This window comes from Camelina sativa, chromosome 10 (assembly GCF_030686135.1).
Source record: "Camelina sativa cultivar CO46 ecotype springtype chromosome 10, ASM3068613v1".
Lineage (NCBI taxonomy): Eukaryota > Viridiplantae > Streptophyta > Magnoliopsida > Brassicales > Brassicaceae > Camelina > Camelina sativa.
The window spans coordinates 22,006,653-22,033,391 of record NC_141889.1 but is presented as its reverse complement, the minus strand read 5'-3'; the positions used below and the strand labels follow the sequence as shown (position 1 = coordinate 22,033,391).

The 26,739-nt window shown below is 44.2% G+C and overlaps 52 non-coding genes across 52 annotated transcripts; all 52 read left to right on the top strand.

The window, feature by feature from the left end:
• Positions 1-326: 326 nt before the first annotated feature.
• On the top strand, positions 327-445 carry LOC147936785 (5S ribosomal RNA). The gene has a single exon (XR_015570223.1). It is a non-coding gene; the product is annotated as a 5S ribosomal RNA (ribosomal RNA).
• Positions 446-838: 393 nt separating this feature from the next.
• On the top strand, positions 839-957 carry LOC147936784 (5S ribosomal RNA). Its single transcript, XR_015570222.1, has one exon. It is a non-coding gene; the product is annotated as a 5S ribosomal RNA (ribosomal RNA).
• Positions 958-1,350: 393 nt separating this feature from the next.
• On the top strand, positions 1,351-1,469 carry LOC147936783 (5S ribosomal RNA). The gene has a single exon (XR_015570220.1). It is a non-coding gene; the product is annotated as a 5S ribosomal RNA (ribosomal RNA).
• Positions 1,470-1,862: 393 nt separating this feature from the next.
• On the top strand, positions 1,863-1,981 carry LOC147936782 (5S ribosomal RNA). The gene has a single exon (XR_015570219.1). It is a non-coding gene; the product is annotated as a 5S ribosomal RNA (ribosomal RNA).
• A 393-nt stretch (positions 1,982-2,374) lies between these two features.
• LOC147936781 (5S ribosomal RNA) lies at positions 2,375-2,493 on the top strand. Its single transcript, XR_015570218.1, has one exon. It is a non-coding gene; the product is annotated as a 5S ribosomal RNA (ribosomal RNA).
• A 393-nt stretch (positions 2,494-2,886) lies between these two features.
• LOC147936780 (5S ribosomal RNA) lies at positions 2,887-3,005 on the top strand. The gene has a single exon (XR_015570217.1). It is a non-coding gene; the product is annotated as a 5S ribosomal RNA (ribosomal RNA).
• A 393-nt stretch (positions 3,006-3,398) lies between these two features.
• LOC147936779 (5S ribosomal RNA) lies at positions 3,399-3,517 on the top strand. The gene has a single exon (XR_015570216.1). It is a non-coding gene; the product is annotated as a 5S ribosomal RNA (ribosomal RNA).
• A 393-nt stretch (positions 3,518-3,910) lies between these two features.
• LOC147936778 (5S ribosomal RNA) lies at positions 3,911-4,029 on the top strand. Its single transcript, XR_015570215.1, has one exon. It is a non-coding gene; the product is annotated as a 5S ribosomal RNA (ribosomal RNA).
• Positions 4,030-4,422: 393 nt separating this feature from the next.
• LOC147936777 (5S ribosomal RNA) lies at positions 4,423-4,541 on the top strand. The gene has a single exon (XR_015570214.1). It is a non-coding gene; the product is annotated as a 5S ribosomal RNA (ribosomal RNA).
• A 393-nt stretch (positions 4,542-4,934) lies between these two features.
• On the top strand, positions 4,935-5,053 carry LOC147936776 (5S ribosomal RNA). The gene has a single exon (XR_015570213.1). It is a non-coding gene; the product is annotated as a 5S ribosomal RNA (ribosomal RNA).
• Positions 5,054-5,446: 393 nt separating this feature from the next.
• On the top strand, positions 5,447-5,565 carry LOC147936775 (5S ribosomal RNA). The gene has a single exon (XR_015570212.1). It is a non-coding gene; the product is annotated as a 5S ribosomal RNA (ribosomal RNA).
• Positions 5,566-5,958: 393 nt separating this feature from the next.
• On the top strand, positions 5,959-6,077 carry LOC147936774 (5S ribosomal RNA). The gene has a single exon (XR_015570211.1). It is a non-coding gene; the product is annotated as a 5S ribosomal RNA (ribosomal RNA).
• A 393-nt stretch (positions 6,078-6,470) lies between these two features.
• On the top strand, positions 6,471-6,589 carry LOC147936773 (5S ribosomal RNA). The gene has a single exon (XR_015570209.1). It is a non-coding gene; the product is annotated as a 5S ribosomal RNA (ribosomal RNA).
• Positions 6,590-6,982: 393 nt separating this feature from the next.
• Positions 6,983-7,101, top strand: LOC147936772 (5S ribosomal RNA). The gene has a single exon (XR_015570208.1). It is a non-coding gene; the product is annotated as a 5S ribosomal RNA (ribosomal RNA).
• Positions 7,102-7,494: 393 nt separating this feature from the next.
• Positions 7,495-7,613, top strand: LOC147936771 (5S ribosomal RNA). The gene has a single exon (XR_015570207.1). It is a non-coding gene; the product is annotated as a 5S ribosomal RNA (ribosomal RNA).
• A 393-nt stretch (positions 7,614-8,006) lies between these two features.
• LOC147936770 (5S ribosomal RNA) lies at positions 8,007-8,125 on the top strand. The gene has a single exon (XR_015570206.1). It is a non-coding gene; the product is annotated as a 5S ribosomal RNA (ribosomal RNA).
• Positions 8,126-8,518: 393 nt separating this feature from the next.
• Positions 8,519-8,637, top strand: LOC147936769 (5S ribosomal RNA). The gene has a single exon (XR_015569522.1). It is a non-coding gene; the product is annotated as a 5S ribosomal RNA (ribosomal RNA).
• A 393-nt stretch (positions 8,638-9,030) lies between these two features.
• Positions 9,031-9,149, top strand: LOC147936768 (5S ribosomal RNA). Its single transcript, XR_015569521.1, has one exon. It is a non-coding gene; the product is annotated as a 5S ribosomal RNA (ribosomal RNA).
• Positions 9,150-9,542: 393 nt separating this feature from the next.
• Positions 9,543-9,661, top strand: LOC147936767 (5S ribosomal RNA). The gene has a single exon (XR_015569520.1). It is a non-coding gene; the product is annotated as a 5S ribosomal RNA (ribosomal RNA).
• A 393-nt stretch (positions 9,662-10,054) lies between these two features.
• LOC147936766 (5S ribosomal RNA) lies at positions 10,055-10,173 on the top strand. Its single transcript, XR_015569519.1, has one exon. It is a non-coding gene; the product is annotated as a 5S ribosomal RNA (ribosomal RNA).
• Positions 10,174-10,566: 393 nt separating this feature from the next.
• LOC147936765 (5S ribosomal RNA) lies at positions 10,567-10,685 on the top strand. The gene has a single exon (XR_015569518.1). It is a non-coding gene; the product is annotated as a 5S ribosomal RNA (ribosomal RNA).
• A 393-nt stretch (positions 10,686-11,078) lies between these two features.
• On the top strand, positions 11,079-11,197 carry LOC147936764 (5S ribosomal RNA). Its single transcript, XR_015569517.1, has one exon. It is a non-coding gene; the product is annotated as a 5S ribosomal RNA (ribosomal RNA).
• A 393-nt stretch (positions 11,198-11,590) lies between these two features.
• LOC147936763 (5S ribosomal RNA) lies at positions 11,591-11,709 on the top strand. The gene has a single exon (XR_015569516.1). It is a non-coding gene; the product is annotated as a 5S ribosomal RNA (ribosomal RNA).
• A 393-nt stretch (positions 11,710-12,102) lies between these two features.
• LOC147936762 (5S ribosomal RNA) lies at positions 12,103-12,221 on the top strand. Its single transcript, XR_015569514.1, has one exon. It is a non-coding gene; the product is annotated as a 5S ribosomal RNA (ribosomal RNA).
• Positions 12,222-12,614: 393 nt separating this feature from the next.
• LOC147936761 (5S ribosomal RNA) lies at positions 12,615-12,733 on the top strand. The gene has a single exon (XR_015569513.1). It is a non-coding gene; the product is annotated as a 5S ribosomal RNA (ribosomal RNA).
• Positions 12,734-13,126: 393 nt separating this feature from the next.
• LOC147936760 (5S ribosomal RNA) lies at positions 13,127-13,245 on the top strand. The gene has a single exon (XR_015569512.1). It is a non-coding gene; the product is annotated as a 5S ribosomal RNA (ribosomal RNA).
• Positions 13,246-13,638: 393 nt separating this feature from the next.
• LOC147936759 (5S ribosomal RNA) lies at positions 13,639-13,757 on the top strand. The gene has a single exon (XR_015569511.1). It is a non-coding gene; the product is annotated as a 5S ribosomal RNA (ribosomal RNA).
• A 393-nt stretch (positions 13,758-14,150) lies between these two features.
• On the top strand, positions 14,151-14,269 carry LOC147936758 (5S ribosomal RNA). The gene has a single exon (XR_015569510.1). It is a non-coding gene; the product is annotated as a 5S ribosomal RNA (ribosomal RNA).
• A 393-nt stretch (positions 14,270-14,662) lies between these two features.
• On the top strand, positions 14,663-14,781 carry LOC147936757 (5S ribosomal RNA). Its single transcript, XR_015569509.1, has one exon. It is a non-coding gene; the product is annotated as a 5S ribosomal RNA (ribosomal RNA).
• Positions 14,782-15,174: 393 nt separating this feature from the next.
• LOC147936756 (5S ribosomal RNA) lies at positions 15,175-15,293 on the top strand. The gene has a single exon (XR_015569508.1). It is a non-coding gene; the product is annotated as a 5S ribosomal RNA (ribosomal RNA).
• A 393-nt stretch (positions 15,294-15,686) lies between these two features.
• LOC147936755 (5S ribosomal RNA) lies at positions 15,687-15,805 on the top strand. The gene has a single exon (XR_015569507.1). It is a non-coding gene; the product is annotated as a 5S ribosomal RNA (ribosomal RNA).
• A 393-nt stretch (positions 15,806-16,198) lies between these two features.
• On the top strand, positions 16,199-16,317 carry LOC147936754 (5S ribosomal RNA). Its single transcript, XR_015569506.1, has one exon. It is a non-coding gene; the product is annotated as a 5S ribosomal RNA (ribosomal RNA).
• A 394-nt stretch (positions 16,318-16,711) lies between these two features.
• Positions 16,712-16,830, top strand: LOC147936753 (5S ribosomal RNA). Its single transcript, XR_015569505.1, has one exon. It is a non-coding gene; the product is annotated as a 5S ribosomal RNA (ribosomal RNA).
• Positions 16,831-17,223: 393 nt separating this feature from the next.
• Positions 17,224-17,342, top strand: LOC147936752 (5S ribosomal RNA). The gene has a single exon (XR_015569503.1). It is a non-coding gene; the product is annotated as a 5S ribosomal RNA (ribosomal RNA).
• Positions 17,343-17,735: 393 nt separating this feature from the next.
• Positions 17,736-17,854, top strand: LOC147936751 (5S ribosomal RNA). The gene has a single exon (XR_015569502.1). It is a non-coding gene; the product is annotated as a 5S ribosomal RNA (ribosomal RNA).
• A 393-nt stretch (positions 17,855-18,247) lies between these two features.
• LOC147936750 (5S ribosomal RNA) lies at positions 18,248-18,366 on the top strand. The gene has a single exon (XR_015569501.1). It is a non-coding gene; the product is annotated as a 5S ribosomal RNA (ribosomal RNA).
• Positions 18,367-18,759: 393 nt separating this feature from the next.
• Positions 18,760-18,878, top strand: LOC147936749 (5S ribosomal RNA). Its single transcript, XR_015569500.1, has one exon. It is a non-coding gene; the product is annotated as a 5S ribosomal RNA (ribosomal RNA).
• A 393-nt stretch (positions 18,879-19,271) lies between these two features.
• Positions 19,272-19,390, top strand: LOC147936748 (5S ribosomal RNA). Its single transcript, XR_015569499.1, has one exon. It is a non-coding gene; the product is annotated as a 5S ribosomal RNA (ribosomal RNA).
• A 393-nt stretch (positions 19,391-19,783) lies between these two features.
• LOC147936747 (5S ribosomal RNA) lies at positions 19,784-19,902 on the top strand. The gene has a single exon (XR_015569497.1). It is a non-coding gene; the product is annotated as a 5S ribosomal RNA (ribosomal RNA).
• A 393-nt stretch (positions 19,903-20,295) lies between these two features.
• LOC147936746 (5S ribosomal RNA) lies at positions 20,296-20,414 on the top strand. The gene has a single exon (XR_015569496.1). It is a non-coding gene; the product is annotated as a 5S ribosomal RNA (ribosomal RNA).
• Positions 20,415-20,807: 393 nt separating this feature from the next.
• Positions 20,808-20,926, top strand: LOC147936745 (5S ribosomal RNA). Its single transcript, XR_015569495.1, has one exon. It is a non-coding gene; the product is annotated as a 5S ribosomal RNA (ribosomal RNA).
• A 393-nt stretch (positions 20,927-21,319) lies between these two features.
• Positions 21,320-21,438, top strand: LOC147936744 (5S ribosomal RNA). Its single transcript, XR_015569494.1, has one exon. It is a non-coding gene; the product is annotated as a 5S ribosomal RNA (ribosomal RNA).
• Positions 21,439-21,831: 393 nt separating this feature from the next.
• Positions 21,832-21,950, top strand: LOC147936743 (5S ribosomal RNA). Its single transcript, XR_015569493.1, has one exon. It is a non-coding gene; the product is annotated as a 5S ribosomal RNA (ribosomal RNA).
• Positions 21,951-22,343: 393 nt separating this feature from the next.
• On the top strand, positions 22,344-22,462 carry LOC147936742 (5S ribosomal RNA). Its single transcript, XR_015569491.1, has one exon. It is a non-coding gene; the product is annotated as a 5S ribosomal RNA (ribosomal RNA).
• A 393-nt stretch (positions 22,463-22,855) lies between these two features.
• LOC147936741 (5S ribosomal RNA) lies at positions 22,856-22,974 on the top strand. The gene has a single exon (XR_015569490.1). It is a non-coding gene; the product is annotated as a 5S ribosomal RNA (ribosomal RNA).
• Positions 22,975-23,367: 393 nt separating this feature from the next.
• Positions 23,368-23,486, top strand: LOC147936740 (5S ribosomal RNA). The gene has a single exon (XR_015569489.1). It is a non-coding gene; the product is annotated as a 5S ribosomal RNA (ribosomal RNA).
• A 393-nt stretch (positions 23,487-23,879) lies between these two features.
• LOC147936739 (5S ribosomal RNA) lies at positions 23,880-23,998 on the top strand. Its single transcript, XR_015569488.1, has one exon. It is a non-coding gene; the product is annotated as a 5S ribosomal RNA (ribosomal RNA).
• Positions 23,999-24,391: 393 nt separating this feature from the next.
• LOC147936738 (5S ribosomal RNA) lies at positions 24,392-24,510 on the top strand. The gene has a single exon (XR_015569487.1). It is a non-coding gene; the product is annotated as a 5S ribosomal RNA (ribosomal RNA).
• Positions 24,511-24,903: 393 nt separating this feature from the next.
• Positions 24,904-25,022, top strand: LOC147936737 (5S ribosomal RNA). The gene has a single exon (XR_015569486.1). It is a non-coding gene; the product is annotated as a 5S ribosomal RNA (ribosomal RNA).
• Positions 25,023-25,415: 393 nt separating this feature from the next.
• LOC147936736 (5S ribosomal RNA) lies at positions 25,416-25,534 on the top strand. Its single transcript, XR_015569485.1, has one exon. It is a non-coding gene; the product is annotated as a 5S ribosomal RNA (ribosomal RNA).
• A 393-nt stretch (positions 25,535-25,927) lies between these two features.
• LOC147936735 (5S ribosomal RNA) lies at positions 25,928-26,046 on the top strand. The gene has a single exon (XR_015569484.1). It is a non-coding gene; the product is annotated as a 5S ribosomal RNA (ribosomal RNA).
• A 393-nt stretch (positions 26,047-26,439) lies between these two features.
• LOC147936734 (5S ribosomal RNA) lies at positions 26,440-26,558 on the top strand. The gene has a single exon (XR_015569483.1). It is a non-coding gene; the product is annotated as a 5S ribosomal RNA (ribosomal RNA).
• The last annotated feature ends 181 nt before the right edge of the window (positions 26,559-26,739 follow it).

Genomic DNA, 26,739 nt, shown 5'->3' with positions numbered 1-26,739 from the left:
CTTTTACATCGTGAGGAACCACGCGACCCATAATACCATTTCGGAAAGCCCCAAGAGTGTTTCTGGCAAGGCAATGGGTCTTCGTACCATTGGACCATTCCGGAGGCCGAATTTTGACGTTTGAAGGTGTTTCGGATGTTTTTTGGTGATCGCGACACAATTAGCTACGAGTACAAAATTATGTTTGGATATGGTTATCTCTTGTTTTTCGCGGTTGGAAGCACGTCCAAGGTGAATAAACGGTCCACATATCAAGTGGGACCCACATTGAATGATCCCTAGAGTTTTTAAAACACGATATATGCGATTGAATGGTATATACTAACGGATGCGATCATACCAGCACTAATGCACCGGATCCCATCAGAACTCCGCAGTCAAGCGTGCTTGGGCGAGAGTAGTACTAGGATGGGTGACCTCCCGGGAAGTCCTCGTGTTGCATCCCTCCTTCTTTTTTTTTTTTTTTTTTTGGTTGTTGCGTAAGACTATATAGTACAAACATAACGCCGTAACTTTTACATCGTGAGGAACCACGCGACCCATAATACCATTTCGGAAAGCCCCAAGAGTGTTTCTGGCAAGGCAATGGGTCTTCGTACCATTGGACCATTCCGGAGGCCGAATTTTGACGTTTGAAGGTGTTTCGGATGTTTTTTGGTGATCGCGACACAATTAGCTACGAGTACAAAATTATGTTTGGATATGGTTATCTCTTGTTTTTCGCGGTTGGAAGCACGTCCAAGGTGAATAAACGGTCCACATATCAAGTGGGACCCACATTGAATGATCCCTAGAGTTTTTAAAACACGATATATGCGATTGAATGGTATATACTAACGGATGCGATCATACCAGCACTAATGCACCGGATCCCATCAGAACTCCGCAGTCAAGCGTGCTTGGGCGAGAGTAGTACTAGGATGGGTGACCTCCCGGGAAGTCCTCGTGTTGCATCCCTCCTTCTTTTTTTTTTTTTTTTTTTGGTTGTTGCGTAAGACTATATAGTACAAACATAACGCCGTAACTTTTACATCGTGAGGAACCACGCGACCCATAATACCATTTCGGAAAGCCCCAAGAGTGTTTCTGGCAAGGCAATGGGTCTTCGTACCATTGGACCATTCCGGAGGCCGAATTTTGACGTTTGAAGGTGTTTCGGATGTTTTTTGGTGATCGCGACACAATTAGCTACGAGTACAAAATTATGTTTGGATATGGTTATCTCTTGTTTTTCGCGGTTGGAAGCACGTCCAAGGTGAATAAACGGTCCACATATCAAGTGGGACCCACATTGAATGATCCCTAGAGTTTTTAAAACACGATATATGCGATTGAATGGTATATACTAACGGATGCGATCATACCAGCACTAATGCACCGGATCCCATCAGAACTCCGCAGTCAAGCGTGCTTGGGCGAGAGTAGTACTAGGATGGGTGACCTCCCGGGAAGTCCTCGTGTTGCATCCCTCCTTCTTTTTTTTTTTTTTTTTTTGGTTGTTGCGTAAGACTATATAGTACAAACATAACGCCGTAACTTTTACATCGTGAGGAACCACGCGACCCATAATACCATTTCGGAAAGCCCCAAGAGTGTTTCTGGCAAGGCAATGGGTCTTCGTACCATTGGACCATTCCGGAGGCCGAATTTTGACGTTTGAAGGTGTTTCGGATGTTTTTTGGTGATCGCGACACAATTAGCTACGAGTACAAAATTATGTTTGGATATGGTTATCTCTTGTTTTTCGCGGTTGGAAGCACGTCCAAGGTGAATAAACGGTCCACATATCAAGTGGGACCCACATTGAATGATCCCTAGAGTTTTTAAAACACGATATATGCGATTGAATGGTATATACTAACGGATGCGATCATACCAGCACTAATGCACCGGATCCCATCAGAACTCCGCAGTCAAGCGTGCTTGGGCGAGAGTAGTACTAGGATGGGTGACCTCCCGGGAAGTCCTCGTGTTGCATCCCTCCTTCTTTTTTTTTTTTTTTTTTTGGTTGTTGCGTAAGACTATATAGTACAAACATAACGCCGTAACTTTTACATCGTGAGGAACCACGCGACCCATAATACCATTTCGGAAAGCCCCAAGAGTGTTTCTGGCAAGGCAATGGGTCTTCGTACCATTGGACCATTCCGGAGGCCGAATTTTGACGTTTGAAGGTGTTTCGGATGTTTTTTGGTGATCGCGACACAATTAGCTACGAGTACAAAATTATGTTTGGATATGGTTATCTCTTGTTTTTCGCGGTTGGAAGCACGTCCAAGGTGAATAAACGGTCCACATATCAAGTGGGACCCACATTGAATGATCCCTAGAGTTTTTAAAACACGATATATGCGATTGAATGGTATATACTAACGGATGCGATCATACCAGCACTAATGCACCGGATCCCATCAGAACTCCGCAGTCAAGCGTGCTTGGGCGAGAGTAGTACTAGGATGGGTGACCTCCCGGGAAGTCCTCGTGTTGCATCCCTCCTTCTTTTTTTTTTTTTTTTTTTGGTTGTTGCGTAAGACTATATAGTACAAACATAACGCCGTAACTTTTACATCGTGAGGAACCACGCGACCCATAATACCATTTCGGAAAGCCCCAAGAGTGTTTCTGGCAAGGCAATGGGTCTTCGTACCATTGGACCATTCCGGAGGCCGAATTTTGACGTTTGAAGGTGTTTCGGATGTTTTTTGGTGATCGCGACACAATTAGCTACGAGTACAAAATTATGTTTGGATATGGTTATCTCTTGTTTTTCGCGGTTGGAAGCACGTCCAAGGTGAATAAACGGTCCACATATCAAGTGGGACCCACATTGAATGATCCCTAGAGTTTTTAAAACACGATATATGCGATTGAATGGTATATACTAACGGATGCGATCATACCAGCACTAATGCACCGGATCCCATCAGAACTCCGCAGTCAAGCGTGCTTGGGCGAGAGTAGTACTAGGATGGGTGACCTCCCGGGAAGTCCTCGTGTTGCATCCCTCCTTCTTTTTTTTTTTTTTTTTTTGGTTGTTGCGTAAGACTATATAGTACAAACATAACGCCGTAACTTTTACATCGTGAGGAACCACGCGACCCATAATACCATTTCGGAAAGCCCCAAGAGTGTTTCTGGCAAGGCAATGGGTCTTCGTACCATTGGACCATTCCGGAGGCCGAATTTTGACGTTTGAAGGTGTTTCGGATGTTTTTTGGTGATCGCGACACAATTAGCTACGAGTACAAAATTATGTTTGGATATGGTTATCTCTTGTTTTTCGCGGTTGGAAGCACGTCCAAGGTGAATAAACGGTCCACATATCAAGTGGGACCCACATTGAATGATCCCTAGAGTTTTTAAAACACGATATATGCGATTGAATGGTATATACTAACGGATGCGATCATACCAGCACTAATGCACCGGATCCCATCAGAACTCCGCAGTCAAGCGTGCTTGGGCGAGAGTAGTACTAGGATGGGTGACCTCCCGGGAAGTCCTCGTGTTGCATCCCTCCTTCTTTTTTTTTTTTTTTTTTTGGTTGTTGCGTAAGACTATATAGTACAAACATAACGCCGTAACTTTTACATCGTGAGGAACCACGCGACCCATAATACCATTTCGGAAAGCCCCAAGAGTGTTTCTGGCAAGGCAATGGGTCTTCGTACCATTGGACCATTCCGGAGGCCGAATTTTGACGTTTGAAGGTGTTTCGGATGTTTTTTGGTGATCGCGACACAATTAGCTACGAGTACAAAATTATGTTTGGATATGGTTATCTCTTGTTTTTCGCGGTTGGAAGCACGTCCAAGGTGAATAAACGGTCCACATATCAAGTGGGACCCACATTGAATGATCCCTAGAGTTTTTAAAACACGATATATGCGATTGAATGGTATATACTAACGGATGCGATCATACCAGCACTAATGCACCGGATCCCATCAGAACTCCGCAGTCAAGCGTGCTTGGGCGAGAGTAGTACTAGGATGGGTGACCTCCCGGGAAGTCCTCGTGTTGCATCCCTCCTTCTTTTTTTTTTTTTTTTTTTGGTTGTTGCGTAAGACTATATAGTACAAACATAACGCCGTAACTTTTACATCGTGAGGAACCACGCGACCCATAATACCATTTCGGAAAGCCCCAAGAGTGTTTCTGGCAAGGCAATGGGTCTTCGTACCATTGGACCATTCCGGAGGCCGAATTTTGACGTTTGAAGGTGTTTCGGATGTTTTTTGGTGATCGCGACACAATTAGCTACGAGTACAAAATTATGTTTGGATATGGTTATCTCTTGTTTTTCGCGGTTGGAAGCACGTCCAAGGTGAATAAACGGTCCACATATCAAGTGGGACCCACATTGAATGATCCCTAGAGTTTTTAAAACACGATATATGCGATTGAATGGTATATACTAACGGATGCGATCATACCAGCACTAATGCACCGGATCCCATCAGAACTCCGCAGTCAAGCGTGCTTGGGCGAGAGTAGTACTAGGATGGGTGACCTCCCGGGAAGTCCTCGTGTTGCATCCCTCCTTCTTTTTTTTTTTTTTTTTTTGGTTGTTGCGTAAGACTATATAGTACAAACATAACGCCGTAACTTTTACATCGTGAGGAACCACGCGACCCATAATACCATTTCGGAAAGCCCCAAGAGTGTTTCTGGCAAGGCAATGGGTCTTCGTACCATTGGACCATTCCGGAGGCCGAATTTTGACGTTTGAAGGTGTTTCGGATGTTTTTTGGTGATCGCGACACAATTAGCTACGAGTACAAAATTATGTTTGGATATGGTTATCTCTTGTTTTTCGCGGTTGGAAGCACGTCCAAGGTGAATAAACGGTCCACATATCAAGTGGGACCCACATTGAATGATCCCTAGAGTTTTTAAAACACGATATATGCGATTGAATGGTATATACTAACGGATGCGATCATACCAGCACTAATGCACCGGATCCCATCAGAACTCCGCAGTCAAGCGTGCTTGGGCGAGAGTAGTACTAGGATGGGTGACCTCCCGGGAAGTCCTCGTGTTGCATCCCTCCTTCTTTTTTTTTTTTTTTTTTTGGTTGTTGCGTAAGACTATATAGTACAAACATAACGCCGTAACTTTTACATCGTGAGGAACCACGCGACCCATAATACCATTTCGGAAAGCCCCAAGAGTGTTTCTGGCAAGGCAATGGGTCTTCGTACCATTGGACCATTCCGGAGGCCGAATTTTGACGTTTGAAGGTGTTTCGGATGTTTTTTGGTGATCGCGACACAATTAGCTACGAGTACAAAATTATGTTTGGATATGGTTATCTCTTGTTTTTCGCGGTTGGAAGCACGTCCAAGGTGAATAAACGGTCCACATATCAAGTGGGACCCACATTGAATGATCCCTAGAGTTTTTAAAACACGATATATGCGATTGAATGGTATATACTAACGGATGCGATCATACCAGCACTAATGCACCGGATCCCATCAGAACTCCGCAGTCAAGCGTGCTTGGGCGAGAGTAGTACTAGGATGGGTGACCTCCCGGGAAGTCCTCGTGTTGCATCCCTCCTTCTTTTTTTTTTTTTTTTTTTGGTTGTTGCGTAAGACTATATAGTACAAACATAACGCCGTAACTTTTACATCGTGAGGAACCACGCGACCCATAATACCATTTCGGAAAGCCCCAAGAGTGTTTCTGGCAAGGCAATGGGTCTTCGTACCATTGGACCATTCCGGAGGCCGAATTTTGACGTTTGAAGGTGTTTCGGATGTTTTTTGGTGATCGCGACACAATTAGCTACGAGTACAAAATTATGTTTGGATATGGTTATCTCTTGTTTTTCGCGGTTGGAAGCACGTCCAAGGTGAATAAACGGTCCACATATCAAGTGGGACCCACATTGAATGATCCCTAGAGTTTTTAAAACACGATATATGCGATTGAATGGTATATACTAACGGATGCGATCATACCAGCACTAATGCACCGGATCCCATCAGAACTCCGCAGTCAAGCGTGCTTGGGCGAGAGTAGTACTAGGATGGGTGACCTCCCGGGAAGTCCTCGTGTTGCATCCCTCCTTCTTTTTTTTTTTTTTTTTTTGGTTGTTGCGTAAGACTATATAGTACAAACATAACGCCGTAACTTTTACATCGTGAGGAACCACGCGACCCATAATACCATTTCGGAAAGCCCCAAGAGTGTTTCTGGCAAGGCAATGGGTCTTCGTACCATTGGACCATTCCGGAGGCCGAATTTTGACGTTTGAAGGTGTTTCGGATGTTTTTTGGTGATCGCGACACAATTAGCTACGAGTACAAAATTATGTTTGGATATGGTTATCTCTTGTTTTTCGCGGTTGGAAGCACGTCCAAGGTGAATAAACGGTCCACATATCAAGTGGGACCCACATTGAATGATCCCTAGAGTTTTTAAAACACGATATATGCGATTGAATGGTATATACTAACGGATGCGATCATACCAGCACTAATGCACCGGATCCCATCAGAACTCCGCAGTCAAGCGTGCTTGGGCGAGAGTAGTACTAGGATGGGTGACCTCCCGGGAAGTCCTCGTGTTGCATCCCTCCTTCTTTTTTTTTTTTTTTTTTTGGTTGTTGCGTAAGACTATATAGTACAAACATAACGCCGTAACTTTTACATCGTGAGGAACCACGCGACCCATAATACCATTTCGGAAAGCCCCAAGAGTGTTTCTGGCAAGGCAATGGGTCTTCGTACCATTGGACCATTCCGGAGGCCGAATTTTGACGTTTGAAGGTGTTTCGGATGTTTTTTGGTGATCGCGACACAATTAGCTACGAGTACAAAATTATGTTTGGATATGGTTATCTCTTGTTTTTCGCGGTTGGAAGCACGTCCAAGGTGAATAAACGGTCCACATATCAAGTGGGACCCACATTGAATGATCCCTAGAGTTTTTAAAACACGATATATGCGATTGAATGGTATATACTAACGGATGCGATCATACCAGCACTAATGCACCGGATCCCATCAGAACTCCGCAGTCAAGCGTGCTTGGGCGAGAGTAGTACTAGGATGGGTGACCTCCCGGGAAGTCCTCGTGTTGCATCCCTCCTTCTTTTTTTTTTTTTTTTTTTGGTTGTTGCGTAAGACTATATAGTACAAACATAACGCCGTAACTTTTACATCGTGAGGAACCACGCGACCCATAATACCATTTCGGAAAGCCCCAAGAGTGTTTCTGGCAAGGCAATGGGTCTTCGTACCATTGGACCATTCCGGAGGCCGAATTTTGACGTTTGAAGGTGTTTCGGATGTTTTTTGGTGATCGCGACACAATTAGCTACGAGTACAAAATTATGTTTGGATATGGTTATCTCTTGTTTTTCGCGGTTGGAAGCACGTCCAAGGTGAATAAACGGTCCACATATCAAGTGGGACCCACATTGAATGATCCCTAGAGTTTTTAAAACACGATATATGCGATTGAATGGTATATACTAACGGATGCGATCATACCAGCACTAATGCACCGGATCCCATCAGAACTCCGCAGTCAAGCGTGCTTGGGCGAGAGTAGTACTAGGATGGGTGACCTCCCGGGAAGTCCTCGTGTTGCATCCCTCCTTCTTTTTTTTTTTTTTTTTTTGGTTGTTGCGTAAGACTATATAGTACAAACATAACGCCGTAACTTTTACATCGTGAGGAACCACGCGACCCATAATACCATTTCGGAAAGCCCCAAGAGTGTTTCTGGCAAGGCAATGGGTCTTCGTACCATTGGACCATTCCGGAGGCCGAATTTTGACGTTTGAAGGTGTTTCGGATGTTTTTTGGTGATCGCGACACAATTAGCTACGAGTACAAAATTATGTTTGGATATGGTTATCTCTTGTTTTTCGCGGTTGGAAGCACGTCCAAGGTGAATAAACGGTCCACATATCAAGTGGGACCCACATTGAATGATCCCTAGAGTTTTTAAAACACGATATATGCGATTGAATGGTATATACTAACGGATGCGATCATACCAGCACTAATGCACCGGATCCCATCAGAACTCCGCAGTCAAGCGTGCTTGGGCGAGAGTAGTACTAGGATGGGTGACCTCCCGGGAAGTCCTCGTGTTGCATCCCTCCTTCTTTTTTTTTTTTTTTTTTTGGTTGTTGCGTAAGACTATATAGTACAAACATAACGCCGTAACTTTTACATCGTGAGGAACCACGCGACCCATAATACCATTTCGGAAAGCCCCAAGAGTGTTTCTGGCAAGGCAATGGGTCTTCGTACCATTGGACCATTCCGGAGGCCGAATTTTGACGTTTGAAGGTGTTTCGGATGTTTTTTGGTGATCGCGACACAATTAGCTACAAGTACAAAATTATGTTTGGATATGGTTATCTCTTGTTTTTCGCGGTTGGAAGCACGTCCAAGGTGAATAAACGGTCCACATATCAAGTGGGACCCACATTGAATGATCCCTAGAGTTTTTAAAACACGATATATGCGATTGAATGGTGTATACTAACGGATGCGATCATACCAGCACTAATTCACCGGATCCCATCAGAACTCCGCAGTCAAGCGTGCTTGGGCGAGAGTAGTACTAGGATGGGTGACCTCCCGGGAAGTCCTCGTGTTGCATCCCTCCTTCTTTTTTTTTTTTTTTTTTTGGTTGTTGCGTAAGACTATATAGTACAAACATAACGCCGTAACTTTTACATCGTGAGGAACCACGCGACCCATAATACCATTTCGGAAAGCCCCAAGAGTGTTTCTGGCAAGGCAATGGGTCTTCGTACCATTGGACCATTCCGGAGGCCGAATTTTGACGTTTGAAGGTGTTTCGGATGTTTTTTGGTGATCGCGACACAATTAGCTACGAGTACAAAATTATGTTTGGATATGGTTATCTCTTGTTTTTCGCGGTTGGAAGCACGTCCAAGGTGAATAAACGGTCCACATATCAAGTGGGACCCACATTGAATGATCCCTAGAGTTTTTAAAACACGATATATGCGATTGAATGGTATATACTAACGGATGCGATCATACCAGCACTAATTCACCGGATCCCATCAGAACTCCGCAGTCAAGCGTGCTTGGGCGAGAGTAGTACTAGGATGGGTGACCTCCCGGGAAGTCCTCGTGTTGCATCCCTCCTTCTTTTTTTTTTTTTTTTTTTGGTTGTTGCGTAAGACTATATAGTACAAACATAACGCCGTAACTTTTACATCGTGAGGAACCACGCGACCCATAATACCATTTCGGAAAGCCCCAAGAGTGTTTCTGGCAAGGCAATGGGTCTTCGTACCATTGGACCATTCCGGAGGCCGAATTTTGACGTTTGAAGGTGTTTCGGATGTTTTTTGGTGATCGCGACACAATTAGCTACGAGTACAAAATTATGTTTGGATATGGTTATCTCTTGTTTTTCGCGGTTGGAAGCACGTCCAAGGTGAATAAACGGTCCACATATCAAGTGGGACCCACATTGAATGATCCCTAGAGTTTTTAAAACACGATATATGCGATTGAATGGTATATACTAACGGATGCGATCATACCAGCACTAATTCACCGGATCCCATCAGAACTCCGCAGTCAAGCGTGCTTGGGCGAGAGTAGTACTAGGATGGGTGACCTCCCGGGAAGTCCTCGTGTTGCATCCCTCCTTCTTTTTTTTTTTTTTTTTTTGGTTGTTGCGTAAGACTATATAGTACAAACATAACGCCGTAACTTTTACATCGTGAGGAACCACGCGACCCATAATACCATTTCGGAAAGCCCCAAGAGTGTTTCTGGCAAGGCAATGGGTCTTCGTACCATTGGACCATTCCGGAGGCCGAATTTTGACGTTTGAAGGTGTTTCGGATGTTTTTTGGTGATCGCGACACAATTAGCTACGAGTACAAAATTATGTTTGGATATGGTTATCTCTTGTTTTTCGCGGTTGGAAGCACGTCCAAGGTGAATAAACGGTCCACATATCAAGTGGGACCCACATTGAATGATCCCTAGAGTTTTTAAAACACGATATATGCGATTGAATGGTATATACTAACGGATGCGATCATACCAGCACTAATTCACCGGATCCCATCAGAACTCCGCAGTCAAGCGTGCTTGGGCGAGAGTAGTACTAGGATGGGTGACCTCCCGGGAAGTCCTCGTGTTGCATCCCTCCTTCTTTTTTTTTTTTTTTTTTTGGTTGTTGCGTAAGACTATATAGTACAAACATAACGCCGTAACTTTTACATCGTGAGGAACCACGCGACCCATAATACCATTTCGGAAAGCCCCAAGAGTGTTTCTGGCAAGGCAATGGGTCTTCGTACCATTGGACCATTCCGGAGGCCGAATTTTGACGTTTGAAGGTGTTTCGGATAATTTTTGGTGATCGCGACACAATTAGCTACGAGTACAAAATTATGTTTGGATATGGTTATCTCTTGTTTTTCGCGGTTGGAAGCACGTCCAAGGTGAATAAACGGTCCACATATCAAGTGGGACCCACATTGAATGATCCCTAGAGTTTTTAAAACACGATATATGCGATTGAATGGTATATACTAACGGATGCGATCATACCAGCACTAATTCACCGGATCCCATCAGAACTCCGCAGTCAAGCGTGCTTGGGCGAGAGTAGTACTAGGATGGGTGACCTCCCGGGAAGTCCTCGTGTTGCATCCCTCCTTCTTTTTTTTTTTTTTTTTTTGGTTGTTGCGTAAGACTATATAGTACAAACATAACGCCGTAACTTTTACATCGTGAGGAACCACGCGACCCATAATACCATTTCGGAAAGCCCCAAGAGTGTTTCTGGCAAGGCAATGGGTCTTCGTACCATTGGACCATTCCGGAGGCCGAATTTTGACGTTTGAAGGTGTTTCGGATGTTTTTTGGTGATCGCGACACAATTAGCTACGAGTACAAAATTATGTTTGGATATGGTTATCTCTTGTTTTTCGCGGTTGGAAGCACGTCCAAGGTGAATAAACGGTCCACATATCAAGTGGGACCCACATTGAATGATCCCTAGAGTTTTTAAAACACGATATATGCGATTGAATGGTATATACTAACGGATGCGATCATACCAGCACTAATTCACCGGATCCCATCAGAACTCCGCAGTCAAGCGTGCTTGGGCGAGAGTAGTACTAGGATGGGTGACCTCCCGGGAAGTCCTCGTGTTGCATCCCTCCTTCTTTTTTTTTTTTTTTTTTTGGTTGTTGCGTAAGACTATATAGTACAAACATAACGCCGTAACTTTTACATCGTGAGGAACCACGCGACCCATAATACCATTTCGGAAAGCCCCAAGAGTGTTTCTGGCAAGGCAATGGGTCTTCGTACCATTGGACCATTCCGGAGGCCGAATTTTGACGTTTGAAGGTGTTTCGGATGTTTTTTGGTGATCGCGACACAATTAGCTACGAGTACAAAATTATGTTTGGATATGGTTATCTCTTGTTTTTCGCGGTTGGAAGCACGTCCAAGGTGAATAAACGGTCCACATATCAAGTGGGACCCACATTGAATGATCCCTAGAGTTTTTAAAACACGATATATGCGATTGAATGGTATATACTAACGGATGCGATCATACCAGCACTAATTCACCGGATCCCATCAGAACTCCGCAGTCAAGCGTGCTTGGGCGAGAGTAGTACTAGGATGGGTGACCTCCCGGGAAGTCCTCGTGTTGCATCCCTCCTTCTTTTTTTTTTTTTTTTTTTGGTTGTTGCGTAAGACTATATAGTACAAACATAACGCCGTAACTTTTACATCGTGAGGAACCACGCGACCCATAATACCATTTCGGAAAGCCCCAAGAGTGTTTCTGGCAAGGCAATGGGTCTTCGTACCATTGGACCATTCCGGAGGCCGAATTTTGACGTTTGAAGGTGTTTCGGATAATTTTTGGTGATCGCGACACAATTAGCTACGAGTACAAAATTATGTTTGGATATGGTTATCTCTTGTTTTTCGCGGTTGGAAGCACGTCCAAGGTGAATAAACGGTCCACATATCAAGTGGGACCCACATTGAATGATCCCTAGAGTTTTTAAAACACGATATATGCGATTGAATGGTATATACTAACGGATGCGATCATACCAGCACTAATTCACCGGATCCCATCAGAACTCCGCAGTCAAGCGTGCTTGGGCGAGAGTAGTACTAGGATGGGTGACCTCCCGGGAAGTCCTCGTGTTGCATCCCTCCTTCTTTTTTTTTTTTTTTTTTTGGTTGTTGCGTAAGACTATATAGTACAAACATAACGCCGTAACTTTTACATCGTGAGGAACCACGCGACCCATAATACCATTTCGGAAAGCCCCAAGAGTGTTTCTGGCAAGGCAATGGGTCTTCGTACCATTGGACCATTCCGGAGGCCGAATTTTGACGTTTGAAGGTGTTTCGGATGTTTTTTGGTGATCGCGACACAATTAGCTACGAGTACAAAATTATGTTTGGATATGGTTATCTCTTGTTTTTCGCGGTTGGAAGCACGTCCAAGGTGAATAAACGGTCCACATATCAAGTGGGACCCACATTGAATGATCCCTAGAGTTTTTAAAACACGATATATGCGATTGAATGGTATATACTAACGGATGCGATCATACCAGCACTAATTCACCGGATCCCATCAGAACTCCGCAGTCAAGCGTGCTTGGGCGAGAGTAGTACTAGGATGGGTGACCTCCCGGGAAGTCCTCGTGTTGCATCCCTCCTTCTTTTTTTTTTTTTTTTTTTGGTTGTTGCGTAAGACTATATAGTACAAACATAACGCCGTAACTTTTACATCGTGAGGAACCACGCGACCCATAATACCATTTCGGAAAGCCCCAAGAGTGTTTCTGGCAAGGCAATGGGTCTTCGTACCATTGGACCATTCCGGAGGCCGAATTTTGACGTTTGAAGGTGTTTCGGATGTTTTTTGGTGATCGCGACACAATTAGCTACGAGTACAAAATTATGTTTGGATATGGTTATCTCTTGTTTTTCGCGGTTGGAAGCACGTCCAAGGTGAATAAACGGTCCACATATCAAGTGGGACCCACATTGAATGATCCCTAGAGTTTTTAAAACACGATATATGCGATTGAATGGTATATACTAACGGATGCGATCATACCAGCACTAATTCACCGGATCCCATCAGAACTCCGCAGTCAAGCGTGCTTGGGCGAGAGTAGTACTAGGATGGGTGACCTCCCGGGAAGTCCTCGTGTTGCATCCCTCCTTCTTTTTTTTTTTTTTTTTTTGGTTGTTGCGTAAGACTATATAGTACAAACATAACGCCGTAACTTTTACATCGTGAGGAACCACGCGACCCATAATACCATTTCGGAAAGCCCCAAGAGTGTTTCTGGCAAGGCAATGGGTCTTCGTACCATTGGACCATTCCGGAGGCCGAATTTTGACGTTTGAAGGTGTTTCGGATAATTTTTGGTGATCGCGACACAATTAGCTACGAGTACAAAATTATGTTTGGATATGGTTATCTCTTGTTTTTCGCGGTTGGAAGCACGTCCAAGGTGAATAAACGGTCCACATATCAAGTGGGACCCACATTGAATGATCCCTAGAGTTTTTAAAACACGATATATGCGATTGAATGGTATATACTAACGGATGCGATCATACCAGCACTAATTCACCGGATCCCATCAGAACTCCGCAGTCAAGCGTGCTTGGGCGAGAGTAGTACTAGGATGGGTGACCTCCCGGGAAGTCCTCGTGTTGCATCCCTCCTTCTTTTTTTTTTTTTTTTTTTGGTTGTTGCGTAAGACTATATAGTACAAACATAACGCCGTAACTTTTACATCGTGAGGAACCACGCGACCCATAATACCATTTCGGAAAGCCCCAAGAGTGTTTCTGGCAAGGCAATGGGTCTTCGTACCATTGGACCATTCCGGAGGCCGAATTTTGACGTTTGAAGGTGTTTCGGATGTTTTTTGGTGATCGCGACACAATTAGCTACGAGTACAAAATTATGTTTGGATATGGTTATCTCTTGTTTTTCGCGGTTGGAAGCACGTCCAAGGTGAATAAACGGTCCACATATCAAGTGGGACCCACATTGAATGATCCCTAGAGTTTTTAAAACACGATATATGCGATTGAATGGTATATACTAACGGATGCGATCATACCAGCACTAATTCACCGGATCCCATCAGAACTCCGCAGTCAAGCGTGCTTGGGCGAGAGTAGTACTAGGATGGGTGACCTCCCGGGAAGTCCTCGTGTTGCATCCCTCCTTCTTTTTTTTTTTTTTTTTTTGGTTGTTGCGTAAGACTATATAGTACAAACATAACGCCGTAACTTTTACATCGTGAGGAACCACGCGACCCATAATACCATTTCGGAAAGCCCCAAGAGTGTTTCTGGCAAGGCAATGGGTCTTCGTACCATTGGACCATTCCGGAGGCCGAATTTTGACGTTTGAAGGTGTTTCGGATGTTTTTTGGTGATCGCGACACAATTAGCTACGAGTACAAAATTATGTTTGGATATGGTTATCTCTTGTTTTTCGCGGTTGGAAGCACGTCCAAGGTGAATAAACGGTCCACATATCAAGTGGGACCCACATTGAATGATCCCTAGAGTTTTTAAAACACGATATATGCGATTGAATGGTATATACTAACGGATGCGATCATACCAGCACTAATTCACCGGATCCCATCAGAACTCCGCAGTCAAGCGTGCTTGGGCGAGAGTAGTACTAGGATGGGTGACCTCCCGGGAAGTCCTCGTGTTGCATCCCTCCTTCTTTTTTTTTTTTTTTTTTTGGTTGTTGCGTAAGACTATATAGTACAAACATAACGCCGTAACTTTTACATCGTGAGGAACCACGCGACCCATAATACCATTTCGGAAAGCCCCAAGAGTGTTTCTGGCAAGGCAATGGGTCTTCGTACCATTGGACCATTCCGGAGGCCGAATTTTGACGTTTGAAGGTGTTTCGGATAATTTTTGGTGATCGCGACACAATTAGCTACGAGTACAAAATTATGTTTGGATATGGTTATCTCTTGTTTTTCGCGGTTGGAAGCACGTCCAAGGTGAATAAACGGTCCACATATCAAGTGGGACCCACATTGAATGATCCCTAGAGTTTTTAAAACACGATATATGCGATTGAATGGTATATACTAACGGATGCGATCATACCAGCACTAATTCACCGGATCCCATCAGAACTCCGCAGTCAAGCGTGCTTGGGCGAGAGTAGTACTAGGATGGGTGACCTCCCGGGAAGTCCTCGTGTTGCATCCCTCCTTCTTTTTTTTTTTTTTTTTTTGGTTGTTGCGTAAGACTATATAGTACAAACATAACGCCGTAACTTTTACATCGTGAGGAACCACGCGACCCATAATACCATTTCGGAAAGCCCCAAGAGTGTTTCTGGCAAGGCAATGGGTCTTCGTACCATTGGACCATTCCGGAGGCCGAATTTTGACGTTTGAAGGTGTTTCGGATGTTTTTTGGTGATCGCGACACAATTAGCTACGAGTACAAAATTATGTTTGGATATGGTTATCTCTTGTTTTTCGCGGTTGGAAGCACGTCCAAGGTGAATAAACGGTCCACATATCAAGTGGGACCCACATTGAATGATCCCTAGAGTTTTTAAAACACGATATATGCGATTGAATGGTATATACTAACGGATGCGATCATACCAGCACTAATTCACCGGATCCCATCAGAACTCCGCAGTCAAGCGTGCTTGGGCGAGAGTAGTACTAGGATGGGTGACCTCCCGGGAAGTCCTCGTGTTGCATCCCTCCTTCTTTTTTTTTTTTTTTTTTTGGTTGTTGCGTAAGACTATATAGTACAAACATAACGCCGTAACTTTTACATCGTGAGGAACCACGCGACCCATAATACCATTTCGGAAAGCCCCAAGAGTGTTTCTGGCAAGGCAATGGGTCTTCGTACCATTGGACCATTCCGGAGGCCGAATTTTGACGTTTGAAGGTGTTTCGGATGTTTTTTGGTGATCGCGACACAATTAGCTACGAGTACAAAATTATGTTTGGATATGGTTATCTCTTGTTTTTCGCGGTTGGAAGCACGTCCAAGGTGAATAAACGGTCCACATATCAAGTGGGACCCACATTGAATGATCCCTAGAGTTTTTAAAACACGATATATGCGATTGAATGGTATATACTAACGGATGCGATCATACCAGCACTAATTCACCGGATCCCATCAGAACTCCGCAGTCAAGCGTGCTTGGGCGAGAGTAGTACTAGGATGGGTGACCTCCCGGGAAGTCCTCGTGTTGCATCCCTCCTTCTTTTTTTTTTTTTTTTTTTTGGTTGTTGCGTAAGACTATATAGTACAAACATAACGCCGTAACTTTTACATCGTGAGGAACCACGCGACCCATAATACCATTTCGGAAAGCCCCAAGAGTGTTTCTGGCAAGGCAATGGGTCTTCGTACCATTGGACCATTCCGGAGGCCGAATTTTGACGTTTGAAGGTGTTTCGGATAATTTTTGGTGATCGCGACACAATTAGCTACGAGTACAAAATTATGTTTGGATATGGTTATCTCTTGTTTTTCGCGGTTGGAAGCACGTCCAAGGTGAATAAACGGTCCACATATCAAGTGGGACCCACATTGAATGATCCCTAGAGTTTTTAAAACACGATATATGCGATTGAATGGTATATACTAACGGATGCGATCATACCAGCACTAATTCACCGGATCCCATCAGAACTCCGCAGTCAAGCGTGCTTGGGCGAGAGTAGTACTAGGATGGGTGACCTCCCGGGAAGTCCTCGTGTTGCATCCCTCCTTCTTTTTTTTTTTTTTTTTTTGGTTGTTGCGTAAGACTATATAGTACAAACATAACGCCGTAACTTTTACATCGTGAGGAACCACGCGACCCATAATACCATTTCGGAAAGCCCCAAGAGTGTTTCTGGCAAGGCAATGGGTCTTCGTACCATTGGACCATTCCGGAGGCCGAATTTTGACGTTTGAAGGTGTTTCGGATGTTTTTTGGTGATCGCGACACAATTAGCTACGAGTACAAAATTATGTTTGGATATGGTTATCTCTTGTTTTTCGCGGTTGGAAGCACGTCCAAGGTGAATAAACGGTCCACATATCAAGTGGGACCCACATTGAATGATCCCTAGAGTTTTTAAAACACGATATATGCGATTGAATGGTATATACTAACGGATGCGATCATACCAGCACTAATTCACCGGATCCCATCAGAACTCCGCAGTCAAGCGTGCTTGGGCGAGAGTAGTACTAGGATGGGTGACCTCCCGGGAAGTCCTCGTGTTGCATCCCTCCTTCTTTTTTTTTTTTTTTTTTTGGTTGTTGCGTAAGACTATATAGTACAAACATAACGCCGTAACTTTTACATCGTGAGGAACCACGCGACCCATAATACCATTTCGGAAAGCCCCAAGAGTGTTTCTGGCAAGGCAATGGGTCTTCGTACCATTGGACCATTCCGGAGGCCGAATTTTGACGTTTGAAGGTGTTTCGGATGTTTTTTGGTGATCGCGACACAATTAGCTACAAGTACAAAATTATGTTTGGATATGGTTATCTCTTGTTTTTCGCGGTTGGAAGCACGTCCAAGGTGAATAAACGGTCCACATATCAAGTGGGACCCACATTGAATGATCCCTAGAGTTTTTAAAACACGATATATGCGATTGAATGGTATATACTAACGGATGCGATCATACCAGCACTAATTCACCGGATCCCATCAGAACTCCGCAGTCAAGCGTGCTTGGGCGAGAGTAGTACTAGGATGGGTGACCTCCCGGGAAGTCCTCGTGTTGCATCCCTCCTTCTTTTTTTTTTTTTTTTTTTGGTTGTTGCGTAAGACTATATAGTACAAACATAACGCCGTAACTTTTACATCGTGAGGAACCACGCGACCCATAATACCATTTCGGAAAGCCCCAAGAGTGTTTCTGGCAAGGCAATGGTTCTTCGTACCATTGGACCATTCCGGAGGCCGAATTTTGACGTTTGAAGGTGTTTCGGATGTTTTTTGGTGATCGCGACACAATTAGCTACGAGTACAAAATTATGTTTGGATATGGTTATCTCTTGTTTTTCGCGGTTGGAAGCACGTCCAAGGTGAATAAACGGTCCACATATCAAGTGGGACCCACATTGAATGATCCCTAGAGTTTTTAAAACACGATATATGCGATTGAATGGTGTATACTAACGGATGCGATCATACCAGCACTAATTCACCGGATCCCATCAGAACTCCGCAGTCAAGCGTGCTTGGGCGAGAGTAGTACTAGGATGGGTGACCTCCCGGGAAGTCCTCGTGTTGCATCCCTCCTTCTTTTTTTTTTTTTTTTTTTGGTTGTTGCGTAAGACTATATAGTACAAACATAACGCCGTAACTTTTACATCGTGAGGAACCACGCGACCCATAATACCATTTCGGAAAGCCCCAAGAGTGTTTCTGGCAAGGCAATGGGTCTTCGTACCATTGGACCATTCCGGAGGCCGAATTTTGACGTTTGAAGGTGTTTCGGATGTTTTTTGGTGATCGCGACACAATTAGCTACGAGTACAAAATTATGTTTGGATATGGTTATCTCTTGTTTTTCGCGGTTGGAAGCACGTCCAAGGTGAATAAACGGTCCACATATCAAGTGGGACCCACATTGAATGATCCCTAGAGTTTTTAAAACACGATATATGCGATTGAATGGTATATACTAACGGATGCGATCATACCAGCACTAATTCACCGGATCCCATCAGAACTCCGCAGTCAAGCGTGCTTGGGCGAGAGTAGTACTAGGATGGGTGACCTCCCGGGAAGTCCTCGTGTTGCATCCCTCCTTCTTTTTTTTTTTTTTTTTTTGGTTGTTGCGTAAGACTATATAGTACAAACATAACGCCGTAACTTTTACATCGTGAGGAACCACGCGACCCATAATACCATTTCGGAAAGCCCCAAGAGTGTTTCTGGCAAGGCAATGGGTCTTCGTACCATTGGACCATTCCGGAGGCCGAATTTTGACGTTTGAAGGTGTTTCGGATGTTTTTTGGTGATCGCGACACAATTAGCTACAAGTACAAAATTATGTTTGGATATGGTTATCTCTTGTTTTTCGCGGTTGGAAGCACGTCCAAGGTGAATAAACGGTCCACATATCAAGTGGGACCCACATTGAATGATCCCTAGAGTTTTTAAAACACGATATATGCGATTGAATGGTATATACTAACGGATGCGATCATACCAGCACTAATTCACCGGATCCCATCAGAACTCCGCAGTCAAGCGTGCTTGGGCGAGAGTAGTACTAGGATGGGTGACCTCCCGGGAAGTCCTCGTGTTGCATCCCTCCTTCTTTTTTTTTTTTTTTTTTTGGTTGTTGCGTAAGACTATATAGTACAAACATAACGCCGTAACTTTTACATCGTGAGGAACCACGCGACCCATAATACCATTTCGGAAAGCCCCAAGAGTGTTTCTGGCAAGGCAATGGTTCTTCGTACCATTGGACCATTCCGGAGGCCGAATTTTGACGTTTGAAGGTGTTTCGGATGTTTTTTGGTGATCGCGACACAATTAGCTACGAGTACAAAATTATGTTTGGATATGGTTATCTCTTGTTTTTCGCGGTTGGAAGCACGTCCAAGGTGAATAAACGGTCCACATATCAAGTGGGACCCACATTGAATGATCCCTAGAGTTTTTAAAACACGATATATGCGATTGAATGGTGTATACTAACGGATGCGATCATACCAGCACTAATTCACCGGATCCCATCAGAACTCCGCAGTCAAGCGTGCTTGGGCGAGAGTAGTACTAGGATGGGTGACCTCCCGGGAAGTCCTCGTGTTGCATCCCTCCTTCTTTTTTTTTTTTTTTTTTTGGTTGTTGCGTAAGACTATATAGTACAAACATAACGCCGTAACTTTTACATCGTGAGGAACCACGCGACCCATAATACCATTTCGGAAAGCCCCAAGAGTGTTTCTGGCAAGGCAATGGGTCTTCGTACCATTGGACCATTCCGGAGGCCGAATTTTGACGTTTGAAGGTGTTTCGGATGTTTTTTGGTGATCGCGACACAATTAGCTACGAGTACAAAATTATGTTTGGATATGGTTATCTCTTGTTTTTCGCGGTTGGAAGCACGTCCAAGGTGAATAAACGGTCCACATATCAAGTGGGACCCACATTGAATGATCCCTAGAGTTTTTAAAACACGATATATGCGATTGAATGGTATATACTAACGGATGCGATCATACCAGCACTAATTCACCGGATCCCATCAGAACTCCGCAGTCAAGCGTGCTTGGGCGAGAGTAGTACTAGGATGGGTGACCTCCCGGGAAGTCCTCGTGTTGCATCCCTCCTTCTTCTTTTTTTTTTTTTTTTGGTTGTTGCGTAAGACTATATAGTACAAACATAACGCCGTAACTTTTACATCGTGAGGAACCACGCGACCCATAATACCATTTCGGAAAGCCCCAAGAGTGTTTCTGGCAAGGCAATGGGTCTTCGTACCATTGGACCATTCCGGAGGCCGAATTTTGACGTTTGAAGGTGTTTCGGATGTTTTTTGGTGATCGCGACACAATTAGCTACGAGTACAAAATTATGTTTGGATATGGTTATCTCTTGTTTTTCGCGGTTGGAAGCACGTCCAAGGTGAATAAACGGTCCACATATCAAGTGGGACCCACATTGAATGATCCCTAGAGTTTTTAAAACACGATATATGCGATTGAATGGTATATACTAACGGATGCGATCATACCAGCACTAATTCACCGGATCCCATCAGAACTCCGCAGTCAAGCGTGCTTGGGCGAGAGTAGTACTAGGATGGGTGACCTCCCGGGAAGTCCTCGTGTTGCATCCCTCCTTCTTTTTTTTTTTTTTTTTTTGGTTGTTGCGTAAGACTATATAGTACAAACATAACGCCGTAACTTTTACATCGTGAGGAACCACGCGACCCATAATACCATTTCGGAAAGCCCCAAGAGTGTTTCTGGCAAGGCAATGGGTCTTCGTACCATTGGACCATTCCGGAGGCCGAATTTTGACGTTTGAAGGTGTTTCGGATAATTTTTGGTGATCGCGACACAATTAGCTACGAGTACAAAATTATGTTTGGATATGGTTATCTCTTGTTTTTCGCGGTTGGAAGCACGTCCAAGGTGAATAAACGGTCCACATATCAAGTGGGACCCACATTGAATGATCCCTAGAGTTTTTAAAACACGATATATGCGATTGAATGGTATATACTAACGGATGCGATCATACCAGCACTAATTCACCGGATCCCATCAGAACTCCGCAGTCAAGCGTGCTTGGGCGAGAGTAGTACTAGGATGGGTGACCTCCCGGGAAGTCCTCGTGTTGCATCCCTCCTTCTTTTTTTTTTTTTTTTTTTGGTTGTTGCGTAAGACTATATAGTACAAACATAACGCCGTAACTTTTACATCGTGAGGAACCACGCGACCCATAATACCATTTCGGAAAGCCCCAAGAGTGTTTCTGGCAAGGCAATGGGTCTTCGTACCATTGGACCATTCCGGAGGCCGAATTTTGACGTTTGAAGGTGTTTCGGATGTTTTTTGGTGATCGCGACACAATTAGCTACGAGTACAAAATTATGTTTGGATATGGTTATCTCTTGTTTTTCGCGGTTGGAAGCACGTCCAAGGTGAATAAACGGTCCACATATCAAGTGGGACCCACATTGAATGATCCCTAGAGTTTTTAAAACACGATATATGCGATTGAATGGTATATACTAACGGATGCGATCATACCAGCACTAATTCACCGGATCCCATCAGAACTCCGCAGTCAAGCGTGCTTGGGCGAGAGTAGTACTAGGATGGGTGACCTCCCGGGAAGTCCTCGTGTTGCATCCCTCCTTCTTTTTTTTTTTTTTTTTTTGGTTGTTGCGTAAGACTATATAGTACAAACATAACGCCGTAACTTTTACATCGTGAGGAACCACGCGACCCATAATACCATTTCGGAAAGCCCCAAGAGTGTTTCTGGCAAGGCAATGGGTCTTCGTACCATTGGACCATTCCGGAGGCCGAATTTTGACGTTTGAAGGTGTTTCGGATGTTTTTTGGTGATCGCGACACAATTAGCTACAAGTACAAAATTATGTTTGGATATGGTTATCTCTTGTTTTTCGCGGTTGGAAGCACGTCCAAGGTGAATAAACGGTCCACATATCAAGTGGGACCCACATTGAATGATCCCTAGAGTTTTTAAAACACGATATATGCGATTGAATGGTATATACTAACGGATGCGATCATACCAGCACTAATTCACCGGATCCCATCAGAACTCCGCAGTCAAGCGTGCTTGGGCGAGAGTAGTACTAGGATGGGTGACCTCCCGGGAAGTCCTCGTGTTGCATCCCTCCTTCTTTTTTTTTTTTTTTTTTTGGTTGTTGCGTAAGACTATATAGTACAAACATAACGCCGTAACTTTTACATCGTGAGGAACCACGCGACCCATAATACCATTTCGGAAAGCCCCAAGAGTGTTTCTGGCAAGGCAATGGTTCTTCGTACCATTGGACCATTCCGGAGGCCGAATTTTGACGTTTGAAGGTGTTTCGGATGTTTTTTGGTGATCGCGACACAATTAGCTACGAGTACAAAATTATGTTTGGATATGGTTATCTCTTGTTTTTCGCGGTTGGAAGCACGTCCAAGGTGAATAAACGGTCCACATATCAAGTGGGACCCACATTGAATGATCCCTAGAGTTTTTAAAACACGATATATGCGATTGAATGGTGTATACTAACGGATGCGATCATACCAGCACTAATTCACCGGATCCCATCAGAACTCCGCAGTCAAGCGTGCTTGGGCGAGAGTAGTACTAGGATGGGTGACCTCCCGGGAAGTCCTCGTGTTGCATCCCTCCTTCTTTTTTTTTTTTTTTTTTTGGTTGTTGCGTAAGACTATATAGTACAAACATAACGCCGTAACTTTTACATCGTGAGGAACCACGCGACCCATAATACCATTTCGGAAAGCCCCAAGAGTGTTTCTGGCAAGGCAATGGGTCTTCGTACCATTGGACCATTCCGGAGGCCGAATTTTGACGTTTGAAGGTGTTTCGGATGTTTTTTGGTGATCGCGACACAATTAGCTACGAGTACAAAATTATGTTTGGATATGGTTATCTCTTGTTTTTCGCGGTTGGAAGCACGTCCAAGGTGAATAAACGGTCCACATATCAAGTGGGACCCACATTGAATGATCCCTAGAGTTTTTAAAACACGATATATGCGATTGAATGGTATATACTAACGGATGCGATCATACCAGCACTAATTCACCGGATCCCATCAGAACTCCGCAGTCAAGCGTGCTTGGGCGAGAGTAGTACTAGGATGGGTGACCTCCCGGGAAGTCCTCGTGTTGCATCCCTCCTTCTTCTTTTTTTTTTTTTTTTGGTTGTTGCGTAAGACTATATAGTACAAACATAACGCCGTAACTTTTACATCGTGAGGAACCACGCGACCCATAATACCATTTCGGAAAGCCCCAAGAGTGTTTCTGGCAAGGCAATGGGTCTTCGTACCATTGGACCATTCCGGAGGCCGAATTTTGACGTTTGAAGGTGTTTCGGATGTTTTTTGGTGATCGCGACACAATTAGCTACGAGTACAAAATTATGTTTGGATATGGTTATCTCTTGTTTTTCGCGGTTGGAAGCACGTCCAAGGTGAATAAACGGTCCACATATCAAGTGGGACCCACATTGAATGATCCCTAGAGTTTTTAAAACACGATATATGCGATTGAATGGTATATACTAACGGATGCGATCATACCAGCACTAATTCACCGGATCCCATCAGAACTCCGCAGTCAAGCGTGCTTGGGCGAGAGTAGTACTAGGATGGGTGACCTCCCGGGAAGTCCTCGTGTTGCATCCCTCCTTCTTTTTTTTTTTTTTTTTTTGGTTGTTGCGTAAGACTATATAGTACAAACATAACGCCGTAACTTTTACATCGTGAGGAACCACGCGACCCATAATACCATTTCGGAAAGCCCCAAGAGTGTTTCTGGCAAGGCAATGGGTCTTCGTACCATTGGACCATTCCGGAGGCCGAATTTTGACGTTTGAAGGTGTTTCGGATGTTTTTTGGTGATCGCGACACAATTAGCTACGAGTACAAAATTATGTTTGGATATGGTTATCTCTTGTTTTTCGCGGTTGGAAGCACGTCCAAGGTGAATAAACGGTCCACATATCAAGTGGGACCCACATTGAATGATCCCTAGAGTTTTTAAAACACGATATATGCGATTGAATGGTATATACTAACGGATGCGATCATACCAGCACTAATTCACCGGATCCCATCAGAACTCCGCAGTCAAGCGTGCTTGGGCGAGAGTAGTACTAGGATGGGTGACCTCCCGGGAAGTCCTCGTGTTGCATCCCTCCTTCTTTTTTTTTTTTTTTTTTTGGTTGTTGCGTAAGACTATATAGTACAAACATAACGCCGTAACTTTTACATCGTGAGGAACCACGCGACCCATAATACCATTTCGGAAAGCCCCAAGAGTGTTTCTGGCAAGGCAATGGTTCTTCGTACCATTGGACCATTCCGGAGGCCGAATTTTGACGTTTGAAGGTGTTTCGGATGTTTTTTGGTGATCGCGACACAATTAGCTACGAGTACAAAATTATGTTTGGATATGGTTATCTCTTGTTTTTCGCGGTTGGAAGCACGTCCAAGGTGAATAAACGGTCCACATATCAAGTGGGACCCACATTGAATGATCCCTAGAGTTTTTAAAACACGATATATGCGATTGAATGGTGTATACTAACGGATGCGATCATACCAGCACTAATTCACCGGATCCCATCAGAACTCCGCAGTCAAGCGTGCTTGGGCGAGAGTAGTACTAGGATGGGTGACCTCCCGGGAAGTCCTCGTGTTGCATCCCTCCTTCTTTTTTTTTTTTTTTTTTTGGTTGTTGCGTAAGACTATATAGTACAAACATAACGCCGTAACTTTTACATCGTGAGGAACCACGCGACCCATAATACCATTTCGGAAAGCCCCAAGAGTGTTTCTGGCAAGGCAATGGGTCTTCGTACCATTGGACCATTCCGGAGGCCGAATTTTGACGTTTGAAGGTGTTTCGGATGTTTTTTGGTGATCGCGACACAATTAGCTACGAGTACAAAATTATGTTTGGATATGGTTATCTCTTGTTTTTCGCGGTTGGAAGCACGTCCAAGGTGAATAAACGGTCCACATATCAAGTGGGACCCACATTGAATGATCCCTAGAGTTTTTAAAACACGATATATGCGATTGAATGGTATATACTAACGGATGCGATCATACCAGCACTAATTCACCGGATCCCATCAGAACTCCGCAGTCAAGCGTGCTTGGGCGAGAGTAGTACTAGGATGGGTGACCTCCCGGGAAGTCCTCGTGTTGCATCCCTCCTTCTTCTTTTTTTTTTTTTTTTGGTTGTTGCGTAAGACTATATAGTACAAACATAACGCCGTAACTTTTACATCGTGAGGAACCACGCGACCCATAATACCATTTCGGAAAGCCCCAAGAGTGTTTCTGGCAAGGCAATGGGTCTTCGTACCATTGGACCATTCCGGAGGCCGAATTTTGACGTTTGAAGGTGTTTCGGATGTTTTTTGGTGATCGCGACACAATTAGCTACGAGTACAAAATTATGTTTGGATATGGTTATCTCTTGTTTTTCGCGGTTGGAAGCACGTCCAAGGTGAATAAACGGTCCACATATCAAGTGGGACCCACATTGAATGATCCCTAGAGTTTTTAAAACACGATATATGCGATTGAATGGTATATACTAACGGATGCGATCATACCAGCACTAATTCACCGGATCCCATCAGAACTCCGCAGTCAAGCGTGCTTGGGCGAGAGTAGTACTAGGATGGGTGACCTCCCGGGAAGTCCTCGTGTTGCATCCCTCCTTCTTTTTTTTTTTTTTTTTTTGGTTGTTGCGTAAGACTATATAGTACAAACATAACGCCGTAACTTTTACATCGTGAGGAACCACGCGACCCATAATACCATTTCGGAAAGCCCCAAGAGTGTTTCTGGCAAGGCAATGGGTCTTCGTACCATTGGACCATTCCGGAGGCCGAATTTTGACGTTTGAAGGTGTTTCGGATGTTTTTTGGTGATCGCGACACAATTAGCTACGAGTACAAAATTATGTTTGGATATGGTTATCTCTTGTTTTTCGCGGTTGGAAGCACGTCCAAGGTGAATAAACGGTCCACATATCAAGTGGGACCCACATTGAATGATCCCTAGAGTTTTTAAAACACGATATATGCGATTGAATGGTATATACTAACGGATGCGATCATACCAGCACTAATTCACCGGATCCCATCAGAACTCCGCAGTCAAGCGTGCTTGGGCGAGAGTAGTACTAGGATGGGTGACCTCCCGGGAAGTCCTCGTGTTGCATCCCTCCTTCTTTTTTTTTTTTTTTTTTTGGTTGTTGCGTAAGACTATATAGTACAAACATAACGCCGTAACTTTTACATCGTGAGGAACCACGCGACCCATAATACCATTTCGGAAAGCCCCAAGAGTGTTTCTGGCAAGGCAATGGGTCTTCGTACCATTGGACCATTCCGGAGGCCGAATTT